The sequence below is a fragment of the Marmota monax genome, unplaced genomic scaffold (genome assembly GCF_021218885.2).
Source record: "Marmota monax isolate L192 unplaced genomic scaffold, Marmota_monax_Labrador192_F-V1.1 WCK01_AAM20220418_F8-fsc00044, whole genome shotgun sequence".
NCBI lineage: Eukaryota > Metazoa > Chordata > Mammalia > Rodentia > Sciuridae > Marmota > Marmota monax.
This window is the reverse complement of record NW_026695198.1, coordinates 4,589,479-4,598,529: the sequence shown is the minus strand read 5'-3', so window position 1 is coordinate 4,598,529 and position 9,051 is coordinate 4,589,479. Positions and strand designations below refer to the sequence as shown.

At 36.8% G+C, this 9,051-nt stretch overlaps 1 non-coding gene across 1 annotated transcript; it reads left to right on the top strand.

The window, feature by feature from the left end:
- Nucleotides 1–4,254: 4,254 nt before the first annotated feature.
- Nucleotides 4,255–4,361, top strand: LOC124082185 (U6 spliceosomal RNA). The gene has a single exon (XR_006848295.1). It is a non-coding gene; the product is annotated as a U6 spliceosomal RNA (small nuclear RNA).
- The last annotated feature ends 4,690 nt before the right edge of the window (nucleotides 4,362–9,051 follow it).

Below are 9,051 nucleotides of genomic sequence, written 5' to 3'. Positions count from 1 at the left end.
AAGTAGCTCAATCCCCTGAGCTTTTCTGACAGAAGCAGAGGGCTAAAGTTCTAGTGACTGAGGAAATTGAGTAGCTGCAATGGGATGAGAAGGGTCTGTCAGGGGTGGACAGAGGTCGAGGAGGTGGGGGTGGAAGGGGGCATGGCAACTGTTTCAGTGAACTGAAGGAAGATTACAGGTGGTAAGAGAAGGCAGGAGGAGAGAAAGCAGTGGGAAAGGAGAGGTCTCAGGGAGGCTGTTTGGTGAACTGAAATTTCTCAGGGAGGCCCTTGATAATATCCTCCAGCAACAAACGAAGTCAATGGGGCTGGGGAAGCACATATCAGCAGAGGCCCTAGAAGAGGATTTCAGTTGGTTGAGATGCTACAGTGGAGGAATCAAGATCAAGTAAAGAGAACAGAGACTCTTACAAAGTGTTAGGAAAATAATCAGCCTAATTACTGTAGAGTGGATTCCCACTCAAAACAAAAGAGCCCAGAAAACCCCTGCTGCTCAGGTAGTTGAGGAATAGTCCTCAGGAACAAGGAGATAGGAACATTTTCCAGGCCAGAGCCAGGCCTAGGAGTGAGGGGATTCACACGATTCCACTGCAATCAAAGAGCCACCAGGGAAGTGCTCCAGTCCAGCAGGCATTTTTCTAAAGAGGTGTGGAACTCCCACCCAGCTTCAGAACTTATGTATGCAGAAGCTGAAGAAGCAAAATATGTCCTTCTCTGACCTCAAGGGACCATTACCTAGGCCACAGGTGCAGGAGTTGGATTCCCAAATGAATCTCCAATGAATCAGCCAGGAGTTAAGACAAAGTTCTCAATTGTGTGGACTCCGTGAGAGGTCTGGGAGCTCAATGATAAACTTAACCCTATCCAGGTTGCCAGGATTTGTGTTCTCTGTTCCCACGTTTGTGTTCTCTTAACAGCTATAGCAACTCATCCCTATCAAAAGGTAGACATGTTTATACAGGATGCAATATCAAACTAACAGTGGCCTGTCAGGATGACTGATTGACCTTTCCATAGGGCTAAAGTACAGGCACAGGAAAAGAAAAGATCTTTGAAAGAGACCTGAATCAATTAGCATTCCAAAACCTTTGTTCCCTTGAGAACAACCTTTTCAAATCAAAAAAAAAAAAAAAAGAGAACAACCTTTTCAAGAAAACTCTCTGTCTCTCTCTCTCTTTTTTTAATTCTAGGAACCAGCCTGACACTGCTCAGTGCTGACTCCTCCTTCTCTTAAGAGAGGTCCTATTAAGAAATCTTGCCTACATGCCTTCTCACCAGACTTGTTTTTGTTTCTAGCATTACCAAGTCAAAGTTGGCCTGTTTGGCATGAATGATGCTTATTAAAGATGGTAAGACAAGCCAGGTATGGTGGCATATGCCTGTAATCCCAGTAGCTTGGGAAGCTGAGGCAGGAGGATCGCAAGTTCAAAGCCAGCCTCAGCAAATTAGTGAGGCTCTAAGCAACTTAGCAAGAGCATATCTCAAAATAAAATAATTTGGGGGGATGGGCTTCAGTGGTTAAGCAGAACTGTGTTCATTTCCAGGTAGAAACAAACAAATAAATAAAGGTAAGACAGGGGCCAGGATTGTGACTCAGCGGTAGAGCGCTCACCTAGTATGTGCGAGGTTCTGGGTTCGATCCCTCAGCATCACATAAAAATAAATACATAAAATAAAGGTATTGTATTTAGTTATAACTAAGAAAAAATATTTAAAAAAAGGGTAAGACAGACTTTCTTATAGGGACAATTACAATAGGGTATAGCCCTGGAGGAGAGAGTTCAACTCTCCACATAAAGATAAGTGGAAATTTGCAGCCAATGATAAACTGATGCAAAAGGGATGAAAAATGTCTACTAGAAAACACCAGGGTGGATCAGAGTAGGATAATTTTTCCTAGACTAAGTCAATAGAACTCTTGGTGAAGGGAAGACAAGGTGGTCAGTTACCAAGTGTGGGCTATATTTGCTAAATGTATGGAGCAGGATTCTTACTCACATTGGCCTCAACAGGGACAAAAAGGGATGTCCAAGATCAGGTCTAATTAGAGAAGATTTCAAATCAGATTCAAATTTGATCAAAGGAGAGAGAGAGCCTGTCCCTTTCTAGTTTTCCAAATAAGGACTGTGAAATATTCTATCCAAAAAGTAAATATTTAAATGGCTTTTATTTATTTTGCTTATAGAAATACTTTTTATATTCATACCTTCTTATATTCTTATATGTAAAAATGTTTTCATAGACTGCAGAAAACAATCTTGGTGAAAAAAAAATAACTCATGCAAAGGGAGTGATATGCCAAATGCCAGTCTCTGAGCAGACTTGTCAGTTTGTTGGCTACCTGCCTTCTAAGGGGCCCAACTCATTCTTGGATTTTTAAAAAGTTCTAAATTTAATCATCTGTTTAAATTTTTATATATTTTTATTTTTAGAACATTTTTGCCTTTCATACTGATTTGTATTCTTTGCCAAGCAGTGAAACAATTATTTATCCTCAAGCTTTCCATATAAGTTAATTTTTTCCAAACTTCATTATTTCAGTTTTTTTTAAAAAAAATTTTTCTTAGTAATACAACAGACAAGAGGAATGCTAATTGAAATGCTTAAAAACAATGACTAATGTGAGCAACAACCCATTGGCTTGGCAGGAACTCAAGGTGGTATGTTTTCTTAATAGGGCAAACTGGAATAGGGCCATTTAGGAGACAGTGTGTGTGCCAGCTGAAAAAAAATGCACATTGTCTTATGGTTTGGATATGAGATGTCCCCCAAAAGGTGTTATTATATTGTAGGAACTGATTAATCCATTTAATAGGTTAATAATTTAAATGGATTATTGGGTGATAACTGTGGGCAGCTGAGGCATGGCTGGAGGAGGTGGGTAACTGGGGGCATGGTTTTAGGATATTATCTTGTCTCTGGTGCCTTATGTAGCATATTCTCTCTCTCTCTCTCTCTCTCTCTCTCTCTCTCTCTCTCTCTCTCTCTCTCTCTCTCTCTCCCCTCCTCCTCCTCCTCCTCCTCCTCCTTCTTCTCCTTCTCAGCTGCATGAGCTAATCAAATCATCTTCCTTCCATAACACCCTTTAGCCATCATGTTTTGCCTTAACTTGTATCCAGAGCAATGAAGTGGGCTGACCATGGACTGAACTTCTGAAATCATGAGCCCCAAATAAAGTTTTCCTCCTCTAAGTTCTTCTTGCCAGTTTTTTTTTTTTGTCACTGTGATGACAAGCTGACTTCTACATAAGAAGACTTTTGATCAAAACCCAATATTTCTCATATAATAGTATTTACACTTAGTGAAAGACAAGCTATAATCTAGAATAAATTCCTAAAACTATTTGTCTGTTTCGGTGTCACTTACCCTGTGGATTTATTAGGTCCACTGAACATTTGTTACACAAACTTTTAAAGGAAGCTATGTTGACTTGCTTTTTATTCATTCTAGTCAGTTTGGGATAATTGTATAAAATATCTGATACCATTTTCTACTTTGAAAGCAGAGACTCCCCCACAGCTGATGTTCATTTTGAGCACGTTTCTCAAGAGTTTTCTTTCAATAAGTGAACAATATTTTATTTTGTAGACATTTTTAAATTATGATAAATATTTTTAAAATAAGAAAAAATTCACATCTTAACTTTTTAAAAGTATATAGTCCATTGACATTAAACACATTCACTTTGTTGGGTAATAATCACCACATTTTATCTCTCCTTTGATTGTGCATGCCTACAGTCCCAACAAGGAGGACGGCTGAGACAGGAGGATTGCAAATTCAAGCCCTGACTCAACAACTAAGCCAGATGCTCTTTCAAAATAAGATAAAAAAAGGTGGGGACGTAACTCTGCAGTAGATAGTCTATCAATTCAGACCTGGTAATACAGAAAAAGTATTTGCCCATATTCTCACACAAAAACTGTACCCATTAAACAATGTTTCCTTTTCTTCTCCTTAGTCTTCTAGCAACCACTGTCCTACTTGTGTCTCTATGAACGTGGCTATTCTAAGTTCCTCATACAAGTGGTCTCACACAATATTTGCCCTTTCTGTGACCACCTTATTTTGTTGTGGCATGTTTGAAATAAATTACTGGGTGAGTACTGAAGCAAGACGTGACACTTTATTTGCTGCTATGGGTCAGAAGGGCAGCAGGCAAGTCACCTGTGCAACTTTTAACCATTTGCAGAAGATAGGGTACATTTTTATAGTCAAAAACTGCAAGCTACTGGTTAGTCAAAACCATAGCAAGGAACTCATTTCAGCAGCACATATACTAAAATTGGAACAATAAAGAGAATATTAGCATGGCCCCTGAGCAAGGATGACACACAAATTCATGAAGCATTCCACATTTTTAAACACATTAAAAAGATAGTGCAGAACGATCAAGTGGTGTTCATCCCAATGATGCAAGATAGGTTCAATCTATGAAAATTAATAAATGTAATTCATCACATCAATAGACTTAAAGATAAGAATCATATGATCATCTCAACTGATGCAGAAAAAGCATTCAACAAAATACAGCATCCCTTCATGTTCAAAACACTAGAAAAAATAGGAATAATAGGAACATATCTCAATATCATAAAGGCTATCTATGCCCAAGGCCAACATCATCCTACATTGAGAAAATTGGAAAGCATTCCCTCTAAAAACTGGAACAAGACATCTTTCACCACTTCTATTTAACATAGTTTTTGAAACTCTAGCCAGAGCAATTAGACAAATGAAATAAATTAAAGGGATATGGATAGGAAAAGAAGAACTAAAACTTTCACTATTTGCTGATGACATGATTCTATACCAACATGATCCAAAAAATTATACCAGGCAACTTCTAGAACTAATAAATTAAAGAAGCAGAATATAAAATCAACACCCGTAGTTCAAAGGCATTTCTGTATATCAATGACAAATCCTCTGAAAGATAACCTAGGAAAACAATCCCTTATGCAATAGCCTCAAAAAATAAAATAAAATCAATAAAAGAGGTAAAAGATCTCTATAATGAAAAGTACAAAACACTAAAGAAAGAAATTAAAGAAGATCCCCCATCTTTTTGTATAAACAGAATTAATATAGTCAAAATGACCATATTACCAAATGCAATCCCAATCAAAATCCCAATAACATTCCTCTTTGAAATAGAAAAAGCAATCATAAAATTCATCTGGAAAAATAAGAGATCCAGAATAGCTAAAGCAATCTTGAGAAAAAAGTGTGAATCAGGTAGCATCACTATACCAGACCTTAAACTATACTACAGAGCAATACTAACAAAACAGCATGGTATTGGCACCAAAATAGACTGGTAGGCCAATGGTACAGAATAGAGGACACAGAGACAAACCTATATATATATATATATATATAGTTATCTCATACTAGACAAAGGTGCCAAAAACATACATTGGGGAAAAGATATCCTCTTCAACAAATGATGCTGGGAAAACTGGAAATCCATATATATCAAAGTGAAATTAAAGCCACTATCTCTCATGATGCACAAAACTTAACACAAAGTAGATAAAGGTCCTAGGAATTAGACCAGAGACCCTGTGCCTAATAGATGAAAAAGTAGGCCCAAATATTCATCATGTCAAATCAGGCCTCGACTTTATTAACAAGACTCCTATAGTACAAAAAATAAAATAAAGAATCGATAAATGGGATTCAACTGAAAAGCTTCTTCTCAGCAAAAGAAACAATCAGTGAGGTGAATAGAGAGCCTATAGAATGGGAACAAATTTTTTACCACATGTCCATCAGATAGAGCACTAATCTCTAGGATATACAAAAAAACTCAAAGAACTTAACACCAGAAAAAAAAGAAAAGAAAACAAACAAACAAACAACAAAACCCAAATAACCCAATCAATAAATGGGCTAAGGAACTGAACAGACATTTCTCCTCAGAGGGTGATATACAATTGATCAACAAGTACATGAAAAACTGTTCAACATCTCTAGGAATTAGAGAAATGTAAATAAAAACTACTCCAAGATTTCATCTCACTCCAGTTAGAATGACAGTAGTTAAGAATACAAGCAACAATAAGTGTTGGAGAGTATGTAGGGAAAACACACACACACACACACACACACACTCATACATTGCTGGTGGGACTGCAAATTGGTGCAACCCAATATGGAAAACAGTATGGAGTTACCTTGGGAAACTTGGAATGGAACCACCATTTGACCCAGCTATCCTATGCCTTGGTTTATACCCAAAGGACTTAAAAACAGCATACTACAGTGACACAGCCATATCAATGTTTATAGCAGCACAATTCACAACAGCTAAATTGTGAAACCAAGCTAGATGCCCTACAATAGATAAATGGATAAAGAAATTGTGATACACACACACAATGGAATATTACTCAGTATTAAAAGAGAATAAAATCATGCCATTTACAGGTAAATGGATGGAGTTGGAAAATATCATGCTAAGTGAAGTAAGCCAATCCCCCAAATCCAAAGTCCTAATGTTTTCTCTGATATGTGGACACTGTTCCATAATGGGGTGGGGAAAGCATGGGAGGAATGGAGAAACTTTGGATAGGGCGAAGGAGAGCGAGGGCAAGGAAAGTGGCATAGGCATAGGAAAGATGGTAGAATGAAGTGGACATCATTACCCTAAGTATGTGTATGACGACATGAATGGTGTGACTCTTTGTGTACAATCAGAAAAATGAAAAATTGGGCTCCATATGTGTACTATGAATTGAAATGCATTCTGCTGTCATCTGTAACAAATTAGAATAAATAAATAAATTGAAATAAAAAGAAAAAAATGGAAAAGAAAGTTGGTGGGTGAACCTCAAGAAAATCCAAGGGAGATCAGTAGAGTAGAGGAAAGGATCAGGGGAAGGGAGCAAGGGGAAATACAGGGGAGTGATATTGGCCAAATCACATTGTCACGTTGTGTTTATGTTTGAATATCTGTGAATCCTCCCATTGTGTACAACTATAATGCACCAATAAAAATATGGGGGAAAAACGTAGCAAGGGAGAAAGTGGGTCTGAATGACCCAGTTCAGGGTATAGTACACTGCCCAAGAAAAATGGGAATTAAAAAGAGAACAACTTATAAAACCACTTCTTAAGATCACATTGTATAAGAATAACAGAAACATTTTTTAGCCCTCATGCATTGCCAAACAGGGTGTGATTAGCAGTAGGTGGGTTACATAGACGGGGTTTTCACAGGGGAGAAACATTTCTTATATGAAATGGAGTCTCCAGGTAAAATGGAGTTTGTCTGGTCAACACACATATAGTTTGACCAGTCACAATTTTATTTAGTGTAATGTCTTCAAGACCCATTCATACTATAGCAGGCATTAGAATTTCTCTGTAATTTTTAAAAGACATATAAACATTATGAAAATAAGCCAAAATAACCAAGCATAAATGCAGACTGATATATAGCTGTAAGAAAACTCTTGGAAATGATAAGATTTTATAAAAATGACTTAATATTTCCCTAAAATGCAAAAGAGAGATTTTGAAATTTACATTATCAGCAAGTAGATTTTTTTTTGGTGGGGCAGTGGAAGATAAAAAATAACTGTACTTAGATGAAAAAGAGAGAAAGTAAGGGAGTGAAGTCAAGAAAGGATAGAGAAACTGGGAAAGAGCATCCAGCCACTCTCAAGAACTAAACACAATACTGATAAATCCTCATTCAGTCAACAGCTCTGTTCATTTGCTTATTTACTGAAACATAGTAATTTTACATATTTATAGAGTTCAATGTAATGTTTGAATACAGGTATATATTGTATGATGGTCACTGAGTATTTTAGCATGCCTTTTATCTCATACACTTACAATGCCTTTGTGAATACATTGAGAATTCAAATGTATAGTACATTAACGTTACCTGAACAGCCCTTTCAGGGGGATCTTTAAAGTTGTGCTCCTTTCACAATTTTCAGGCACTAGGGTGGTGGTTATCTAAAGCACATAGGTACTGATGATGAGAATCCAGATTTACTTGTAAATCAACACAATGAATTTCTGATACATTTTTTAAAGAATTTTGAGTAATAAGAGAATGACTTTGAAAGAGAATTTTTTTTTCACAAATTTAAGAATTTGGTAATAATTTTCAACTAGAATTCAGAACATATTATTTTATACTAAGCACCTTAGAAATAAAACTGTAATTGCTAGTTCCTTGCTTAGATTTTAATGATTTGGGGCTTCAGATAAAGAAGTTTTCTAATATTTCCAAGAAGTCTCCAAAGGTTCAATGAGCTACTTTGGAGTTAGTGAACTCTTGCTTCTGGAGATAATCAACAAAGGTGCATTTTCCTGGAGATAGTCAGCATTGGAGGGTCAGGATGCCCTGAGGCTCTTGTGATAGCTTAGTCTGGCAGTCCCCAAATGTGAGCACAATTCAGAATTGCCTGGATGGTTGCTTGTCCTGCCTGGGTGGCTTGTAAAAACACACATTGTCAAGCTTCACAATTTTTTAATATTGTTGGTTTGCCATGGGGCCTGAGATTTGACTATCCAACGATAACATTTTGTTATGAGTCCCTGGACAAGGGACCAGATTTTGAGAAGCTCTGCTCTATCTTATAATGTACTATGTTCAATACATCATTGAACGAAGTACCAATGAGAACAGAGAAAAAGAGTGAGGAAAATTTGTCCTTTGTTTTTTTTACTTCATTAATGATGTCTAGAAAAGAACTTGCAATTTTGCATTGCTGCTGACATAATATTCTAAAGAGATTGAAGGAATCTTAATTTAATAGAAAGACAACAATGTACCTGATAATAAGAAACATGACCCATACATTTTAATCATAAAGCCTAACAAATCTTAATGGTAGATTCTGAGATATTTTTATTTAGACAGGGAGTCTCATTACTGTCTGCTTACACACTTCAACTTCAGGTATGCTAGTGACAGAGGCAGGCTGCTGACAGTTTTCAGTATTTTGGCTCTTAGACATTGTGAACAAAACTGTGAGATTAAAGCATCTTAAAAGTTACTAAGCCAGTGACATTTCCAAAGGTCAGC